Source organism: Rhinatrema bivittatum, chromosome 13, assembly GCF_901001135.1.
Source record: "Rhinatrema bivittatum chromosome 13, aRhiBiv1.1, whole genome shotgun sequence".
In the NCBI taxonomy this organism is placed as follows: domain Eukaryota; kingdom Metazoa; phylum Chordata; class Amphibia; order Gymnophiona; family Rhinatrematidae; genus Rhinatrema; species Rhinatrema bivittatum.
In genome coordinates this window covers 60,670,498-60,691,834 of record NC_042627.1, presented here as the reverse complement: position 1 = coordinate 60,691,834, position 21,337 = coordinate 60,670,498, and the positions used below count along the sequence as shown (strand labels likewise).

The 21,337-nt window shown below is 41.5% G+C and overlaps 1 protein-coding gene across 5 annotated transcripts in view; it reads right to left on the bottom strand.

The window, feature by feature from the left end:
* PDE8A (phosphodiesterase 8A) overlaps positions 1-21,337 on the bottom strand; it is a 399,353-nt gene that overhangs the window by 238,782 nt on the left and 139,234 nt on the right. The window contains exon 1 of one of the 5 annotated variants that reach the window (XM_029575870.1): positions 2,639-2,677. The exons of the other annotated variants lie outside the window; for them this stretch is intronic. The gene's annotated coding sequence lies outside the window, so the exon portion shown is untranslated. Of the gene's footprint in view, positions 1-2,638; positions 2,678-21,337 lie in introns of those variants that run through there. 5 annotated transcript variants of the gene reach the window in all.

Below are 21,337 nucleotides of genomic sequence, written 5' to 3'. Positions count from 1 at the left end.
GGGTGCTGGCATCAACAGCAGCCCTCAATAGAATCCAGATTATAGATTTTACAACAGGAAGAGGTATTTGTCTATTGTACGCATTTTGGAAAAATGCACTCATCTTAGGGAGACAAGGAGTCTGAATCTAAGCAAAGGGACAAAGCTGGAACCAGCTCTGATGCCAAATTCACTATACTTAACAGATATTGTGTACCCTAATGAGAAACTGTGTACCACATATTTATGAAATCTGGTGCCTATCTGAATGTCTCTTGTCTTGTGGATCATGACAAGTGTTGATTCTTACAAATAACCTCTAGCTTCTTAACATGTTTCTAAGGAGCACCAGGCAGATAGCTAAATTCATCAATGGCTAGGGAGCAAACAAACAGTATGCCCTGAATATAGGAAATACACTAGGTTAAAGCTGTGAAGTCTCTAATAAAGTCCTTGATGCTTAAAGGGATTACAGTTCTTTATTTCCAGTTGTCCTCACCTTATTTTTTTCATATACATCTAAAGTCATATTTGTTTTCCCTGACAAGTACATTTCAGTACTTAGGAGTTGGCTTTAGCAAGATTTGCACTGTGCAGGGACCATCCTTAAGCAATGGGCATACCAAAAGGTGTTCCATGGTCTGTCTCATGCCACAATCATAGAAAACCTATTGTCCAACAGAAAGGACTTAATAGCAGCATAGCAGGAACCCTTTTCTATGAGAGCCAGTTTTGGATGTCTCCTCAGCAAGAGGCTGCTAAACCTTTCTGCAGATCAAAGCCCGGAACAGGGATTATCACTTAGATGAGACCTGAGGCAATTCTCTGAAATACATTATCTGAGGACTATATGTCTTTACAGGTTTAGTTGTTTAATGCTTAATCGCAAAGCAAGCCTTTGTTTTATCTCACATGAAGCTAGACAGACTGGATAAGTTAAGTCTAATCATCATGAGTGATGTAAGATCACATCCTCTCATCTAGGAAGGGGGCTGAAGGAAGTGAAGATTTGCTCATAACACAAAATGATCAAAGGATTTTCCGGATATCTATCCTGGATTTTGGACAGAAAATGGCATTTCATTTGTGGAGGTATGTGCTATGTACATATCTATCCAGTTCACACCCTTTTTGGAATGTCTTCTGATTTCACAGAGATCATTAGTAAATTATTTCCATCTTGTATGATAGATATGTAATAGTCTGTTAAGCAATTTATTATATTTTTTTCTTTTACAAAATGTAATCTACAATTTATTATCAAACACATTTTCCAGCAGTGTACAAGCAGCTAGAGGCAGCTACTGCTAAATTATCAGTGGGGTTTTATCTAAAATTGATTGTGATCTGCCTTGAAGTCTCTTGTGGTAAAAGGCAGAATATCAAATGTCTATAAGTAAATAATTTTTCAGGGATCAGCAAGAAGCCAACAAGGTGGACTCTTGGACAAAATCACCAAAATAACTAGACTAGGGCTTAGTATGCTAGATCAGCGAGTCATACCATTTACATCTGAATTAGAGACAGACAGTATAGTGGAGAGCAGACAGCAGAAAAATGGCATGGAACAATTTCAATTAAATATGCTTTATATTTTCATTTAGAAATGTTCAAAATTTCATAAAAAGTATAAATATGCCTCCATGCTACAACTTTGATACCACCACATTTTTAAAAAAGTGCCATTTCTAGGTTAAATCTTGAGCCTTCTTTCTGCCTTTCCTTTTAAAGGGAAATAAGGACCTTTGCTAAGTCTACAGAAGCTTTAAATAAACTTTCAAATACCATCACATACATTTTTTATGGCACTTTAAATTTTGCTCTGGAAAAGAAATTCAGTTATACAACAGCCCTCTCTGGCCAATAAGATGTCCAGTCAATTTTTACAATGGTCAATGACATTTGAAAAAAAAAAAAAATCCTAACAGAGTAAAAATATTAAAACTAGCAAGGAGAAGTAGTATCAAATGATAGCAATGAATAGGGATATGCATTTGTTTGATTTGATTCCCAGATCAGGTCCCCCATACTCCAGCCTCTATGAGTGGAGGGAGTTCTGGTCATCAATGATGATGACACCCAATAGCTAGATTTAGTGGGGGTCAATATTTAAAAGACTGATAACTGAAATGTTATCCATCCAAATGGCTTGGATGGTAACTTTTAAACAGGTGCGCCGATGAACATGTGCCCAGGGCCATGGCCATTTTATAACATACGAGCGTATATGCGTGTATGTTATAAGTCAAGCTGGCTGCATGCACGTGTGCATAGAATTTGGGCACCTGCCTATGCGCGCGAATGAGACTTCTACCGTGTAAGTGGGAGGATTTTAATAGGCATGTGCTGACACCATTGCCAGTTTTCCCAGTTCACCCATGTAAGGGATAGGACCTCCTAATCCCCCTAGTTAAATAGCCTTCCTTCTCCCGTTAGTCCTGACCTTTAAAACCCCACTGATCTGTTTTTCTTTTTTTTATGACTTACACGCCATCCATAGCAGAAGTAAAGTTAACTGGCAAGGGAGCCTGACACGGACTTGTGCGCACTGGTTTCAATGTGAAATCCAGAAATGCCCATGCCCCGCCCAGACCTCGTTTTGCCCCTTTTTGGTAAAAAAAATAAAAAAAATTGTGTGCACACAGTGGTAGATACTCACGTTTTCTGGATGGCTTTTAAAACTGCGTTCAGTACACTCCGGCTTGACATACTCACATATCTCCCGATTTTGGTGTACGTCATCCTTTTAAAATTTACCTTTATGCCACTATTTTAGATGACTTATCTGGCTAAATTCTAGCCGGATAAAGAGTTCTAGCCGGATAAAGAGTTATCCGGCTAGAATTTAGCCAGATAGGCCAGGGGCATTCCAGGAAGGAGCGGAATTAGCCGTGCTGTAAGGCAGGTCTAAAGTTAGCTGGAGATACCTATCCAGATAACTTTTAAGATAGCCAGGTATATTCAGCAGTGCTGCTACGTCGCTGAATATTCCAGTTAACTTAATTAGCTGCTCAGTGGCTGGATATTGGCCCCACTGTATCAGGGCTCTTACTGCAAGGATCAGACATGGAACAGTGGGGAGGAGAGTAGGGCTATTAAAATGGGATGGAAATGCCTGGATAGTTGTGAGTACAGACTCATTACACCAGAATCCCAGCACTGATTCAGAATGAGCTGGGAAAAAAAATAAAAAAGGAGAAAGGAGGAAGTACCCTACCAGGAAAAAAAAAAACCCAAAACTGTCTAGTCTAAGAAAAAAACAGCTCCCCTGATTTTGGCTTTTAAAAGCTAGATATGAATTTGCAAACAAAATATAAGCAGTCCTTGCACTCAGCTTTCTTATCTCCCTCAGAACAGACTAGTCAGATGATGGCCTTGACATACCATTATATATCACTCGACATTTAACATTTTTCTACTTTACCTTCTTATCTTCATGTTAGAGCACTGCTAAACCAAAATAATCAACAAAATATCTTTCTGCTTCCATAACACTAAAGCTTCCACATGCAAAAAAAGGACAACTAAACTTTCAAGCTACATTACTGCATTTTTGAGGATTTAAACACGTGCAGCTGCTTAGAGTATTGCAAACATTTCTCACAACTGAATACAATGGTTAGTTCTCAACTTTATCCATATAAAAGTCTTAGCATCATATGGAGAGCAATTTCTAAAACAATCTAAGGAGCCAAGGCAATACAGCGCACTCAGCCGAGCAGTTTTTAAACCCGCAATTGGATGTGGGTTGTGTAGGCGCGTGCACAGCCCCTTATGCTATAAGAGGATTAGCACCTCCACAATGCTCGTCCAACGTGCTGGGAAACTAATCGTTCTCAACACATGCAAATGCATGTGGATGAGGCTATTAGTTATTCACTCCCAATGCGAAAAAAAAAGAAAAAAAAGGGTGCGTCCAATACGCCAGGGTTTTAGAGCATATTTCCAAGCAACTTGGAGTGTTGCCCCTTGGTCACCCAAGTGGAGGTTGCTGGGTTGGATTTGCAATGTCACATTGCTTGGATTGTTCCCGGTAGTAATTGCTTTTTCGTGTGGGACTAGGGTTTGGCTAACAGGAGAGAAGCACTGCATTTTGACAATATTGGTGTAGTAGAGGCATTTAACAGGTAGACAGCAAAATGCCCATGTACCGTTGGGATCCTGGTACTCAGATGCCTCGGCTTGAATAGTCATTGAACCACTAGGCATGCTCCAGGTACTTTAAAGACATAGTTGATGTTTCATCTCAAGCACAGTAGTCTTGTTTCAGGTTTTTGTCTCTAGAAACAGAAGAGTGAACTACCAGGGTACCAGCCCACTTCTGGGACATCATCCTGACGGACTCGAGTTGCTGAAGTCATCGGTAGCCCCAATTATATCAATAATTCTTGGGTCTTTCCCAGGTGGAGAATTGAAGTAAGTCTGGTTTGTTTTTTATTTTTGGCTTTTTTCATCACTGATTCCACTATAATGGAATCATAAGTGAATAATGAAAAACCTGAACAGTAACTACTGTAAAAGCTGATATGAAAAAAGTATTCAGCAAATATAAAAATCAGCAGGGCATGAGAAAAGATCTTCATAGTGTTAGGAGGAGTCATTAACACCCTCACATTCTGCCCTCAGATATATCAAACAACATCTATTTTCCCTCAGATTTGAATATATTTTATCTTGTTTAAGAATTGCATAAGTATGAAACTAAGCACTACCACAGTCATGCCAATTCCCATAGTTTCTTTACAGATGGGAAAAAATAGGAGAGTTAGCTGCAATGATCTCTTCTTTTATTCTATCACTCAACACCTCAAAAATATTCTTTTATTCTATCTCGTAACACCTCAAAAATCTACAATTAGATGGATCTGAATGGACCATTTTGTTTATCAGCTAAAGTTTTCCTGTTGCCCAATTGCAATACTCACCTTTTCAAAACTGCTCTGACATACCTCAGCAGCAAAAAAACAAGTATGGATCTGATCCAAGGCTATCAAAGGATAACCTGTCTGGGCCACATGCTCGATTCTTCAGGTTTGTTTTTTTTTGCACCATTCTGGCTAATAGCGTAACTGGTGGAAAAGCACCATGAGTTCTGTATTCCAGTCGAGCGGAAGTGTGTTCTGAATTTGCTGGGAAGAATGAAGAAGAGAATTTTTCTGTTTTGTTCTGACACAAATAGGTAATTGTTGGAAATCCCCAGAGATTGAACATTCTGTTGGTTGTAGATTACTAAAAAGAACTTTCATATGGATGAAAAATTCTGCTGAGATGATCTGCCAGCATGTTGGAGATTCTAGGAAGGTAGATCACTTGCAGTACAGCTTCATGTCTGCATGCCCATTCCCATATTTTTAATTGTGTCTTGGCACAGAGTCCAAGATCCTGCATCTCCCTGTTTGTTCACATAGAACATGGCGATTTGTCTGTTTCAATAAGAATGCTCTTCCCTCGAAGGAGGTGAGTGAAAGTTGATAGCGCATACATTATCACTCATCTCGAGGAAGTTGATCTGAAATTGTTTCACTAGGAATGACCATGTCCCTTGAGTTTGAAAAGGGCTGTGTGAGAAGCCCAATCCTTTGTGGAGGCATCCGTTACTAAAGTTACTTGATGAGGAACTTGTTGCAGACATACTGCTTCCTAAAAACTGAAGAGATGCAGCAAATAATTCAATTCCTGCTTCACTTCTGTTGAAATGTCCACTTTATTTGTGAGGGGCCGAGTAAGCTAGTCCCCATTGGGAACGAAGGCTCCACTGAAGGAGATATGTGTGCAGGTCGGTCAATGATATTATTACAATTGCTGCCACCATGTGACCAAGAACAACCAGCACCTCTCTGGCAGTTGATTGATCTGTGTTCAGCAGTCACTTTGTGAATGTATTCTCCCACAGAGAATGTATTCATGCCCTAATGAACTTGATTTTCTGAGAGTTAATCAGAGTCAATTTCTCAAAATTCATGAGGAAGCCCAGCGACTGTAAGAGACAGTATTAATTTCTCCAAGAACATTAGAACTCCCTCCAGAGAATTCATGGTCACAAACCAGCCATCCAGGTAAGGGAAAACCTGGATGCCCTGACAACGTAGATACGCTGCAACTACAGCCAGAGATTTGGTAAAGGTTTTTCCAATGGGAGAGGTGGATGGAAATGTATACATAAGGATCTTTTAGATCCATTCCCCTTTTCTGGATGAAGGGGGGGATTGTGCATAGGGAATTCATTTTGATTTTCTCCCAGAGTATATGCTTGTTCAGGCTTCTTAAATCCCAAGATTGCTCTCAGTCCCCCACATTTCTTAGGGAAAAGGAAATAGCAGAAGTAGGACCCCTGGCCATGGAGATGGGGAAGAACCAGTTCTATTGCCTGCTGATCAAGGAATGATTCCACTTCCAGGTGGAGTTGTGTTGAGTGAGATGGATCCTTATTGAAGGCTGAGCATTGAGAAAGTGCAGGAAGCTGGGAGAAATGCAAGCAATATCCAGAGATCCCAATCTTTGGTGATTTTGCATCACTCTTCTAGGTACTGTTGAATTCTCTCTCCTACCAGAGACTATAGTTGCTGGGTTTGACGGGTGGTCAATATCTTGGCCCAGATTTGGACCTGTTGCGCCGCTTTTGGTTGGTGGCATTCACACTGATGAGCATGAGTTGGAAGTTGCTGTTGCAGAAGTAGATATGGTAACCAGTAGCGCTTGAATTGCCAAAAGGGGCATCTCTAAAAATAAGACCTTTTAAAAAGGTAGAAAAGGTAGAAAGGTAAAAGACTGTTCCAGTTCCATGGCAAAGAACTGAACCTCCACATGCTGTTCCTTTATTTGAGCCACTTGTTTCTCCAAGTTCTTCTCTGAAGAGGTTATCACCGAGGCAGGATATATCTGCCAAGTTTTCATGGACATCCTCACGTAGGGTTACTGGTTCTCAGCCAGGCCATGCAACAAGCTGCAATGGAGTTTGTCAAGAGGCATGAGGTGGTATCGAATGCCTCATAGACAGATCAAAGAAGATGGTGTACAGTCTTCAGCATCCAATAGTGGCTGAGAGTATGTGATTCCACTGTCACCAGCTGAAAGAAACTGCTTCAATTTTTGAATACATTAGTGTAAGTACTGGACCATGTAGAATTGATGAACAGTGATCCATGCAATAAGCATGGAGCTTTGAAACATCTTTTTGTCAAAATTGTCCAATAGTCTAGCATCTTTCCCTGGCAGTGTATTCAAATATATTTTTATTTTCTTCACTCTTAAGAGCTGATTCTCTCACTACTGATTGATGGAGTAACTGTATTATTCCGAAGACTGTGGATTTTAGAACTCTGTACTTGAGGTTAAGTTTCCTTGCTACTGAAGCACAGGAACTGGGATTTTCCCCACAGTCTCATTTGTAAATTTTACAGGATATGAAGAAACAAATAGCTGCTGGATCTGCTAGAGCTTCCAGCACCTGGAGGTGACCCAAGACATCTGCATGAAGGTCTTTTCCCTTATGAACACTCACTCCCAAGTGCTTTTCTCCTAATTAGTCCAGAAAACTGGAGTAAGAAAGGTCTTCCAGGGAAGACAAGTGTTCTGGAGGTTGGAAGGAATTCCCAATAATCCCATTTCAGAGCTTAGAGGTGAGGGGAACACTGATCCAGGACTCCAATGATGAAACATATAGAAACATAGAAATGAAGGCAGAAGAAGACCAAACGGCCCATCCAGTCTGCCCAGCAAGCTTTCACACTTTTTTTCTTTCACATACTTATCTGTTTCTCTTGGCTCTTAATAACCTTTTTTTTATTCTATTTCCCTTCCACCCCTGCCATTATTAATGTAGAGAGCAGTGTTGGACTTGCATCTAAGTGAAATAGCTTAATTTAGTTAGGGGTATTAACCACCGCAATAAGCAAGCTACACCCATGCTTATCTGTTTATTCAGACTATGTAATTCAGTCCTTGTTGATTGTTGCCTGAATATAGATCCACCTTTCTTCATTCCCCCCTGCCATTGAAGCAGAGAGCCATGCTGGATATGCGTGAATTGTCAAACTTCCTCTCCTGCTGTTGAAGCAGAGAGCTATGCTGGATATGCGTGAATTGACAAAATTTTCTCCCCTGCCGTTGAAGCAGAGAGCTATGCTGGATATGCGTGAATTGACAAAATTTCCTCCCCTGCCGTTGAAGCAGAGGGCTATGCTGGATATGCGTGAAACTGGTGACTGAGGAGAGAACTCCTGGTGCATATCCTTGAACTGGCTAGAGTCCACGGCATGCCAATGCCATGGGCTAAAAGCACCTTGTGGGGATTCTGATGGAGAATCCACATGTATTGGGGATTCTGGGACTCCCTCTCATAGAAGTAAAGATGATAAATTGGAAAGGAAAGGTTGTATGATATCCTCCTTATTCTTCGCCACTAATGAGGTAAAGAAATCTTCCATCAACTCTGCTTTTTGTTCAATGGCTAATGTGCCCTCTGACCTGATGTGAATGGTGGAACATCTTGTTCTGGTATTAGAATGGAATGCTGCATGTCTTCTGGACTTTGTAGAATTTGAACTGAAGAATGACTGGAAATAAGAGGCATCAGACAGCAAATAAGATCAAGTGTTTCTAGAGACAGTCCCTGTGATAACTATTTAGTTGGCGAGAGTGCTCTAGTAATTAGTGGTGGAAGGTGGACCATATCCTTTTCTGCTCCTGTGAAGAGTTTGCCTTGACCAATATATAGTTATGGAGTAAGATTTGCAGTATGATGCAGTGATGCTTCCAATGGTTTAAAAGGCAATGGCATCAAAGATCAATGTTCCTGAGCTCAATGCAGTGAGAACTTTTGCATAGATGGCATCAGGGCCTTATGCTTGGATGACACCAATGAAAACTTGTGTGCTAACAGAGCCCTACACACAGACAGCGCCTTGTGCACAGATGGTGCTGCTGATGCACTTGAGCCTCTGTACTTCTTTGGTGCACAATGCTCCAGGGGTTCCACAGAATGGCACCTCTTTTTCTTTGATGCATGGCAGCTATGTATACTTGAATCAGAGGATTCGGCCTGCTCCATTGACAGGGAAGATATTTTAGAAGCGCTAGTGCTCAGCTCTATTCCTGGTGAAGCAGATAAGACTGTACCTTTGGGAGGAGGACCAACTGCAGCTTCTACAAAGTCTTATGCAGTTCCCCAATTTTCCAGGCCCTGGACCTTTGTTTTCCCAAAGTCATCTATCCACAATTGTAATAACTGGCTTGGTCGTGGTCTGGACCCAGGCAACAGTAGCAGAGTTCATGTCCATCTGTGCTATTTTTCTTGGTAGAAATTCCAATGAAAAAAAAAAATTAAGGTGGCACTGAAAAGAGCTGTTTAGGGGCTGCTGAGGCAGTAAGGCAACTTTACAGATAAAAGTTCTGAAATTTTGTTAAGAAAACAGAAAGCGATAGAGGTACACATTTGTGCTATTCCTTGGATATAAAAAAGACTGAAGGGGCTCAAGAGGCAAAGCCTGAGCAGGAATTCTCACACATGCTCAATACAGCAAAACACTATTAACTATGAGAGATCTATTTGGTGCCACTGGATGTCATCATCCACATGTTATGGCTAATTCAGCTCTGCTTATCAATGGATAAAACTCATGTAGAAAATATATATCATTTCTCTTACCTAAAAATAAACCTTATGTACTTTTACTTACAGCGTTACTGTCTCTCTCATTCAATCACACTTCATAGACTCACACCTGCAATCTACAGTTTCTATATGTATGCAAAACCCATGTCATAGCAACATCTCACATACTTATAAATACAGATGAAACAAAACAATTCCACAACACACTCTCTCAAGCATTAGTTGTGTGTGAATTTTTTTGCTCCCTTTGGGGTAGATTTTAAAAATTTGCGCGATCGCGTACTTTTGTTCGCGCACCAGGCGCGAACAAAAGTACACTGGATTTTATAAGATACGCGCGTAGCCGCGCGTATCTTATAAAATCTGGGGTCGGCGCGCACAAGGGGATGCACATTTGTGCAACCTGCGCGTGCCGAGCCCAGCGTGCGCTGCCTGTTCCCTCCAAGGCCGCTCCGATTTCGGAGCGGCCTCGGAGGGAACTTTCCTTCGCCCTCCCCCCTACCTAACCCCCCCCCCGGCCCTATCTAAACCCCCCCCTTACCTTTGTTGGCAGATTTACGCCTGCTAAAAGCAGACGTAAATCTGCGCGCGCCAGCAGGCTGCTGGCGCGCCGTCACCCGACCCGGGGGCTGGTCCGGAGGCCTCGACCACGCCCCCAGGCCGGCGCCACGCCCCTGGGCCCCGCCCCACCCCCTCTCTGCCCCTTTTACAAAGCCCCAGGACTTACGCGCGTCCCGGGGCTCTGCACGCGCCAGTGGCCTATGCAAAATAGGCGCACCGGCGCGCGAGAGCCCTGCGCGCGTAAATCCGGCCGGATTTACGCGCGCAGGGCATTTAAAATCCGCCCCTTTGTGCATACATGTGAACCTTCCTTAATGATGATACACAACATTTTCTGTCAAATTATTAGTGTGGGGGAGAAGCCTAGTGATTAAAGCAGCAGGCTGAGAGCCACAGAAGCCAGGGTTCAAATCACACTTGCAGTCCTTGTGACCTTGGGTGAGTCCATTGCCTTATGAACAAACTTAGGGACCAATTTTTAAGCATTTTTCTTATAAACATAGAATAGAAGAAAATCTTTAGAAATTAGGTCCCTGAGACTGTAATCCCTCTGGGACAGAGAAATACACAGTAACTGAATGGTGGAATAAAAAATAAATAAATAAAATATATGTTATACTCTGCACCATAGGTAGCACTATAACTTACATATGAAATTCAGCAACAATTTTCCTTTCAACTATAATTTTCTAGCAATCTTTGTGAACACTATCACTCCCCCTGTTACCTGTAAACCAGCATGATGTGATTGTATCATGAATGCCGGTATAAAGAAAACTCTAAATAAATAAATAAATAAATAAATAAATAAATAAAACAACACTACCAACTACCACAAACACCACTCATGGACTCAGTTACACATTCTTAACTAAGAACTCATAAGATAAACATAAAACACCTAATGCAGTAAGGTATAATGATTGTTTATAATTACAATGGCTCTGTGGAAGAATACGTGTTTCATGCCATGGTGAGCCCTCCACGGACAGAGAAATACCTACAATACCTGAATGTAATCTTCATTGAACTGCCTGAAAAAATGGGAATATAAAATCAAGATCAAATCAATCATGGTGTGAGGGATTCTGTATTTCTCTTGCTTCCTCCTACCTGAGCATGAAAAGATGTGATTCTGTACACTAGCCAGTAAAAAAAAAAAAAAAAAGGAAAAGTAACTACAGACGTTTGCTAATGTTTTATGAAAGTTTATCATATAATGTGGACACTGGCTACATCAAGTCATCTAATGTCTGCTTTGAACATTTTTATGGATTATGCGGAACACAAATATTTTAAATGTTATTTATTTATACAATTTTTATCCACTTATCCAAATAAAATGCTCAAACCAGAGTGCAATCATAAAATAATTCCAATAAAATCAGAAATTAAAACAATACAATTGAGACATTAGAAATAGCTACTAACAAATATAATCTAAATCATCTTAATACCTAGAATGCTATAACAGGTTAAGATCAAGCAATTAAAATTCAGAAAAAATAAATTATTAAAAGCCAGTTCACTTCTGAATATCAAAAAATCTCTCTCAACTCTGACAGTAGTCAATAACGTATTCCACAGAATTGGGGGTAACACATGTAAAAGACTCCTTTCTGAATCTTACTACTAATAATAAGCAGCAGCATCAGTGACTTTCTTCAGCAAAATGAAGTAACTACATTGGTATATATCTATTAATATACTGATGCATACAATTAGGGCCTAAGCCATTCAAAATGTTAAAAATGAGGACTAGGATTTTGAACATGGCTCAGAATTGCGCCGACAAGTAGCCAAAGAAATTCAGACAAACTAGGAGAGTTTTATTTATTTAGTGCCAGTATTTTGAATCAATTATAGCTTTTGAATCCTATTTGATAGGAAACCTACAAGAAACAATAAGGTTAGAGCAAGAAGCAGAGAACAGCATGTGATAGCACGGTAACAAAACAAAGGATAATCATAATTCTTATAACAAAGGTAGCAAAGGTTCATGCACAGAAAATGACAGTAGCCCTTCATATCTTTATATATATTTAAGTCACAAAAGTCCTACAACATGAAAACACTGTAGCATCCACACAGACTCAAAGATGTAGAAAGTATTCATGCAGTTGTAGTGTAAGGCAAAAGAAGGGATCTTGCTCTCATACCAAAAGGCAAACCTCCTCCATTTGAACCCATAACATCTTCTAATGGATACTTTCCTAGAAACCAGAAGGATTTAAGACACTACATTGGAAAAATAAAAGGAACGAATGGATCATGTCGCTGTCAAAATCTAGGCTGAGGGCCAAAAGCTAGAGGTTAGGGTGAAATAATGCTCCTTGATTCTGTGTTATCAGGGATGGAGAATTTCCCAATCTGCTTGGTTCCCTAACATAGAGTTACCAAAGGAGTGAAAACCAAATCTGTCTCAGTCAAGAAGGAGCTTTGAGGATTATAACTTCAGAAATAGAAACATTGGAGAATACACATACAGAATACATATCCCCCAAAGAAAGGAGAAGGCATCTGATACCATCTACCCTTTGATCTCCTGGAACTGAAAGACTATCGTCCTGTTGAATGAGGTTGCAAACAGATCAATCTTGAATGTTCTCCACTCAATCGATCAAATATTCTTTCATCCACATCCTAACCTTGCCCTTTGGTAACCTAATACCAAACTAAATAAAACAGGGGGAAATCCCTAGGTAGTTGCAAATAAATGCTTATGGGGCCAGATCCAAGCTCTGGTTCTGATTGAGTTGGAAGTACAAAGAAGCAAAAGGAAACTGCAGAGTCAGAAAAAAAACAACATATATATATATATATACACATACATACACACACACATATATGTAGGAAGAAACATTTAAAAACTACAAGGTCAAAATTAGGATCTACTATTTGTGAGTTATTCAACAGAAGACAGTTTAAAAGCATCAGTCATTACTATGCATTCCTACACACAGGACCAGATTTTCAAAGGAATATGCGTGTACCCCCCGAAAACCTGGCCCAAACACCCCCTGCGCGCGCCGAGCCTATATTGCATAGGCTTCCGGTGCGCGCAAAGCCCCGGGATGCACTTAAGTCCCGGGGCTTTCCTGGGGGAGCGTGTCGCAATCCGCGCATCATCGGGGGGCGTGACGCAGCCGGCGCGTCATCCGTGGGCGGCGCCGTGGGCGTGGTTTCCGCCCAGGGCGTTCCGGGGCATGGCCGCGGCCTCCGTACCAGCCCCCGGACCGGAACATGGCGCGCGGCAGCCGGCCCAGCGCGCGCAAAGTTACGCCTGCCTCCAGCAGGCATAACTTTCACGACAGAGGTAGGGGGGGTTAGATAGGGCTGGGGGGTGGGGGGAGGCGGAGGGAACAGAGGCAGGCTGCGCGGCTCGGCACGCGCAGGCTGCCGATTTTGGGCAGCCTTGCGCGCGCCAACCCCGGATTTTAATGGATACGCGCGTATCTATTGAAATCCCGCATACTCTTGTTCGCGCCTGGTGCGCGAACAAAAAGTACGCGTTTGCGCAAGTTTATGAAATCTACCCCACAGAGTTATTCATTAGACAAACAGTCATACATAACTTCCATTACAGGGGCCCGATTGCCTATGGTTTTTCCCATTCTACATCTATAGAAAAAAAACTCAGTAAATTCAGTCCTAAATTTATTTCTGCTCTTTGCTCCCATGTATCACCACTTAAGTGAAAGTTTGCATTAAAATAAATACACTGTATCGGTACTAAAAGCCTTCCAAAATTGTATTAAGTTAAAAACAATTGTTGAGAAAGAAGTCCTCAGAGTATCAAAATCCTCTCAGACTTATTTTTGGTATCCTTTAGTTAAAAATTATATTTAAATATATATATATATATATATATATATATATATATATATATATATATATATATATATATATATATATATATATATATATATATATATATATATAATACACACATATTTTCAACTATCCCATGATACACAACTTCTTCTTCCTCATAAAATAAGTCCTATAAAATTTTGTAAAAACAAATCTGTTCATGCAAAAAATATAAAATAAATAGTAGCATTAAGTTCTGTAAAACAATCCTGCACAAGTTATTCCACATTAGAGACACAAGAACTAGTCTTTATACACTATAACAAACAAAAAGGTTACATGACATCTAACTAAAGAGTGTCTTAAAATGCAGAGCAGTCCTTTTCCCTTAAGAGAAAATAAAGGGTTTTGGAACAAAAATAAATAGGTGCTCATTTTTTTAAATGAAAAGTTTTTAAATTTATGATGTTCTTTTATTTTAAAAAATGATTTAAGTTCAAGCACTTTGAGTACTTGATAGCTAACTAGAAAATAAGCTGTAAGAGATAGCGAAGGAAGGGAAATAAGGAAGCAGGCTACATACAAAGAGGTTTACAAACTAGCACCCCTAGGGCAGGGGTGCTCAAATGGGGGGTTGTATCCCTCCATTGGGAGCATGAATGCTCCCAATGGAGGGATACAAGGGGGGATAAAAGGGGGGAGCACTGGCTGGATGAAGAAAAAATTGCCTATACTGTCCTGTCTTGGCACTGTGGCGTCAATGCAAGCTCAGAAAGTAGAGCATAGTGTTAATCGTAAGCATACCACAGCTTAGCCAGTGGGGCAAGGTTAGGTCAATACCATTTTGAAAAATGGCACCAGCCAGGCCCAAGGCTAGCTAGGGGGTACCTTGGCCCTATTGCAGGATTCCTCTCTCACTTGGCAGAAGACTGTTATTCTCCAGGCTGTTGCTCTGACCAGGACATTCGGCATGGTGATTTCAGGTATTCAGGTGCCAGATCCATCAGAGGTGGAGGAGCTGAAGTCCAGTACATTCAGTACTGCCAAATCCAGCATTTCAAACATCAAGAGAAAGGAATATGAGATTTAGTATATAAATCAGTTGCTTTTTTTTTTTTTTATATAGATACTGTATTTTGTAAAAAAAAAAAAAAAAAGCATATTCTGGCCATCTGCAAAGCTGCAGCACTCACAGAACACTGTTTTTATTTGGGGGAAAGGAAGGATTGGCAGGTAATGAGCCCTAGCTTTAGCTACCACCTCCTTGCTGTTTTGTTCTGTTCAGCTGCCTCAGTCTGATTTTGTGCAGAGAAATAGTACCCAATTGTTTTCCACAGTAGACCACTTTCAAAATGACATGTATGGTTTGTTTTCGCAGCATACTCAGTTATGGTAAACTGATATGTATGAGGTCTAGATGTACGTGAAGATTGTATATCCTCCTTCTACAAGAGTATATAATTTGTAATGTCTCTGGTTTCATTGTATGCCTAAAAATTGTTAAACAGTTTTAAAAAAAAATGATAACATGTAATGAAGAGATAGTCCTTCACTTCTTCCACTCCAACTTATCTCCTCTGGTCTCTTCCTTCTCTCTGTCATCCACTGCCCATTCCTCCACCCCAAATCATGCAATCTTGTTCAACCCCCCTCCTTTTCTTCTCTTCCCCAGTCATAGGTAGTCCTAGAGCAATGTTTCCCTGTATCTTGAAAGGATGGCGGAACCAATGAGTGCAGCCATCGGGAGGCTGGAAGTATCATTAATCAGGCACGACAGTCTAGGAGTCAGGAACCAGGCAAGTGAGCTATTGCAGAAGCAAGGAATGTCCATTTCTTCTGGCTTTTTATCCTGTTTCTCATTAGGGCTTTACCCTCTCTTGGTCCATGGGAGCATGCCCTAAGCTTTCCTAGATATGCCATATAGGAGTATCTGCTTCCTTAGTGGGTTCCTATGGCTCCACTGCTTAACCTCCTGCTTCTGATACCAAGGTATGCCAGTTCGAGCTACATGACTTGCTGACTGATATAGGCCCTCAATCTCCATTCTAGATACTGGCTCCTCCCCTTCAGGCTTCCATCCTCTATCTTCCCCTCCTCCTCTCTACTGCACTTCTCTCACTCTTCTATCCTCTAGCCCTTTTCCTAAATTCTTCTGATCATTCTCCTCTCTTCCCTATACTGCTGATACTCCCCATTCCCTCTTGTTCCATTTCCTAAATTTCTCCCTCTTTACCCCTTTTCTCTTCTTCCCTTCCTCCTCTCTGCTGCTCTCCCCTCTCCCTGATCCACTCCCTGCTACCTTTTCTCCTCCTCTTCTCTATTTCCCCTTCCTTTCTTTTTACTACAATCTCTTCCCTCTTCTTTACTGCTGATTTCCCTCCCTTCCTTTCTCAACCAGCCTCTTCCTCTCCTTTGGTGTGTCACCATCAGCAACTTGAGCTCATGGCTGCTATCTCCAGCCTCCTCTCCCCAATTGGTTCTCCTGAACAGAGTGAAGCCAATCATCTGCAGGAAGCAAGAGCTAAGCGGCAGCCTGTTCTTCCTGATAATCCTTAGGCATTACTGTATTCTTGTCCCCAAGCTGGCCTCCAGAAGTTGCTGCCCTGTGCAAATGCATGGTTTGCATTCCCCTTCATTGGGGCACACTGGTCTTGCTTCCAACCAAACAGACTCAAGATTCAGCATATTATTATTATTTCTACAAGACTATGGAGTAGTGGTACAAATTCAAGTTAAGGACCCTCATAATATGGGGGGGGGGGGGGTTTCTACCTCAGAAGATCCAGGAATGGCTACAAGTAGGCCCCTTTCTTCCTTGTGCCCCCCTGCTCTGTGTTGTGTCCGTCAGTTCCCGAAGCCCTCTCTCCACCCTCCTTACCACTTTGGCGCCTCCCTCTTCGCCCGCGGGAAGATTGGCTGCCGCGGCGTACTTCTGCCGAAGTCCTCCGGCGTCCCCGGACTGGCTAAACGCTGCAACCCGCCATGTTTCCTGGAGGCCTAGGGGCGTGCGCACGGCCCCGACTGAAGTACCGGCGATGGCGCGAACCTCAGGGGCGTCCCCCTGAGATGACGTCACCCACGACGGATATATAAGGTCTTAGAATTTGCTAACAGATTGAGTTAGCACGGGTTACTCTACCTAAGCTAGTCTGCCTCCTCGGGCTTATCAGGGGTACCCGCTCCTCGGGGGCCTCGCTCTCTCCTTTGTTTTTTAGGTGACGGTCTGGAACTGGTACTCGCTCCTCGAGGGCCCTTGTTCCCAGACTTGCTCCGTATTCTCTTCTGCCTGGAAGTCATCACTGCCAACTACATCAGTGAGTTACCATCGCTCTCTCAGAGCTTTCCCTGGAACCAGGTACTCGCTCCTCGAGGGCCTATACATTCCAGCTCCTGGGCTTCTATGAGACATTGTGTGAGTGTTACCATCAGGTTCGGTACATGAACTCTGCATACCCTGCCTACTCACTGTATTTCAGTTTCTCTACAGCTCAGCCTGCAGGGATCGCTGTTCCAGCATCTAAGGGACTACAGCCCAGCTGGGCGTTCCAGCTCACTACTGCCACCGCTGGTGGTTCAGTATACTGTCTAATAAAAGAACTAGTGTGTGTGTCTCCTAACTGAGCCTGACCGGTGGTCCTTCTCGGGATCTTCCCCCTGGGGCGTGGTCATCTGCCACTGGTCCAAGGATCCACCCACAACTCTCCTAAATAACAGATTGCTGACTCCTATCTGATTGCTACTCCCAACAGATAGCAGCTCCTAACACTCTGCAAGGGGCTGCTTGGGTAGCACTTGCACCAATACCATGGAGTGTTGACATTTAGCTGGGCACTTCGTGTCTGGGTGACTTTTTATCTTTTCTCCCTCAGATGAATCAATTTTCTACTGAACCAATCTTCTCAAATCAAAAGCTTCCCTGGCACAGGTTCAGTGACTCTGTGACAGAATAACTGTTTTTGTCCCGCATTACCTTTTCCCATCTTGACTTTTAAAGTATGTCTGTCACAATTTCATAAAAATACAAACAGCTACTACCCTCAGTAGCAGAACACTGAACAAAAATTTGAACTCGTTTCGTGACATTTTTTTTTTTTCACATGGGCTCCCCAGCCTGTTAAACTAACATTTATAATCACTATTATAATCTTTAATGATTTTAGACCTATTATTTACTTAGGTGCACCAGAGCTACCATCCCATAGAATTCTTGATATTATGAGGAAGAGAGAGAGAGAGAGACTTCTCCATATTTTGGCATGTTAAAAATAAATTCAAACATGTCAGCATGAAGCTGAAGAGCCCACTGAACCAGCCGAATGTATGATGTAATTTTAGTTCCAATACCTGAAGACAACAACTTTTTATTTTGAGGCTAGCAAACTTTAATAGATTTGACCTTTTTTTGTGACATATTTTGTTCTAACATTGAAAGAAACAAAAGCATGAAACAGACTATTTGATATTTTAAGGATCGCTGCTACAGTTTGCAGCTTTAAGAGCAAAAGCTAGACAGTATACCAAAATAAGATTGGCAAGTGGCACTTAAAAAGTCAAATGTAAATTGAAAGCAGAAATATATCCTAAAAGAATCAAAAGAGAACTATACTGTAAAGAAACATTTTTTCTTAAGAACTGTAAGACTGAATGTTTAGGAAAATATACAATGACTGAATTTTAGGGCAACAACATCCATGACTTATTCAATTATTTTTACAAGTCTGTGAAACAAAGACAGTCACAATATTCTTGAAATGGATAGTGGTGTTCTACATTTAAACAGCAGGATTTGCATCCTATTTACAGCAGAGTTGTAACTAGAAATGTTAGCACCCAGAGTAGGTAAACTTGTTTGTGCTTCTTCTCTGCCTACTAACCCTCTTTCCCTCTCCCCTACAACCTAGATGGTAGAAGGAGAGTGGCATTCTGAATTTTCATTTGTTGCCTGTCTACACTTGCGTTTTAGTCATATTTCTGCCCCTTTCCTACCAGGGTATTTACTCCTTCGGAGGTTGCCCCTCTTGTTTTTCCTTAGTTACAATTAAGATTTGCAGTTTAGTACTGATGTTAACAATAGACTAATTCAATCACAATGGCTAGGTTTATGGGGTGCCCATTTTCTGCCCCTTAAAAACATGCATGTGGAGGCTTCAGCTGGTCTGACTGCTCTTAGTGTGCTTGCATATGATGTCAGAGCGTTAAGGCGGCACACCATTCCATTGGGAGAGGTGATGAGAGGGTTTAAAACCTCTGCAACCATATGATGCAGGAGGCTTTTCAGGAGAGGATTCTAAGAACTGGAGTCCTGCTGGCATTTGGAGCCATCCCTTCACAGAGTGGCACCATAGGGCCTATCTGTCTCTTCACAGAGAAGGTTTAGAGGAGTTTTGAGAAGAAGGATTCTAGAATAGGAGCTCCTGTAAGTCCTCACAGATGAAAAGGAAGGGGGTCTCCCAAGCATTAGATCCAGAGGAGTCCTGAGGAGGAAAGGATTTTTCCTGGATGCTGGAGACGTGTATTGGGAGGTACCTGAGGAGAGGCATCCTGCCTGGGAAAGTGTGCCAGTCAAGTTTGGAGTCCAACATAAGAATTACAATACTGGGTTAGACCACGGCTCCATCAAACCCAATATCCTGTTTCCAACAGTAGCAAATCCAAGTCACAAGTACCTGGCAAGATCCCAAACAGTAAATAGATCCTATGCTGCTACTGGAGTGATAAGTAGTAGCTATTCCCTAAATCTACTTGATTAATAAACAGTTTATGTACATCTCCTAGAACTTGTCTAAACCTTTTTTAAACCCAGCTACGCTGTCTTAACCATATCCTCCAGCAATGAATTCTAGAGCTTAACTGTGCATTGAGTGAAAAATCATTTTCTATGATTTGTTTTGAATGTGCAACTTACTAACTTCATGGAGTGTCCCCTAATCTCTGTATTTTTTGAGAGAGTAAATAAATTTAAATTTACCCATTCTATTCCACTCATGATTTTAGAGACATCTAGCATATCCCCACTCAACTGTCTTTTCTCCAACCTGAACAGCCCTAACTTCTTTAGCCATTCCTCACAGGGTTGCCCTTCTCTGTATCTTTCCCAACGCAACTATTTCTTTTTTTGAGATGTGGCAGACCAGAACTATACACAGTACTCCAGGTGCAGCCTCACCATGGAGAGATACAGAGGCACTGACATTCTCAGTTTTATTCTCCATACCTTTACTAATATTCTCTGCCTTCTTGACCACGTTGTACATGAGCAGAAGATTTGTAAGTATTATCCATTATGACACCTAGATCCTTGTCAGGCTGGTAACTCCTAACATGGAACACATCATCATGTAAGGAAACAGAGAGTAGGATTAAATGGACAATTTTCTCAGTGGAAGGGAGTGGGCAGTGGAGTGCCTCAGGGATCTGTACTGGGACCCTTACTTTTCAATATATTTAAAAATGATCTGGAAAGAAATACGACGAGTGAGGTAATCAAATTTGCAGATGATACAAAATTGTTCAGAGTAGTTAAATCACAAGCAGATTGTGATAAATTGCAGGAAGACCTTGTGAGGCTGGAAAATTGGGAATCAAAATGGCAGATGAAATTTAATGTGGATAAGTGCAAGGTGATGCATATAAGGAAAAATAACCCATGCTATAGTTACACAATGTTAGGTTCCATATTATGTGCTACTACCCAAGAAAGAGATCTAGGCGTCATAGTGGATAACACATTGAAATCGTCGGTACAGTGTGCTGCGGCAGTCAAAAAAACAAACAGAATGTTGGGAATTATTAGAAAGGGAATGGTGAATAAAACGGAAAGTGTCATAATGCCTCTGTATCGCTCCATGGTGAGACCGCACCTTGAATATTGTATACAATTCTGGTTGCCGCATCTCAAAAAAGATATAATTGTGATGGAGAAGGTACAGAGAAGGGCTACCGAAATGATAAGGGGAATGGAACAGCTCCCCTATGAGGAAAGACTAAAGAGGTTAGGACTTTTCAGCTTGGAGAAGAGACAGCTGAGGGGGGATATGATAGAGGTGTTTAAAATCATGAGAGGTCTAGAACGGGTAGATGTGAATCGGTTATTTACTCTTTCGGATAGTAGAAAGACTAGGGGGCACTCCATGAAGTTAGCATGTGGCACATTTAAAACTAATCGGAGAAAGTTCTTTTTCACTCAACGCACAATTAAACTCTGGAATTTGTTGCCAGAAGATGTGGTTAGAGCAGTTAGTATAGCTGTGTTTAAAAAAGGATTGGATAAGTTCTTGGACAAGAAGTCCATTACCTGCTATTAATTAAGTTCACTTAGAGAATAGCCACTGCCATTAGCAATGGTTACATAGAATAGGCTTAGTTTTTGGG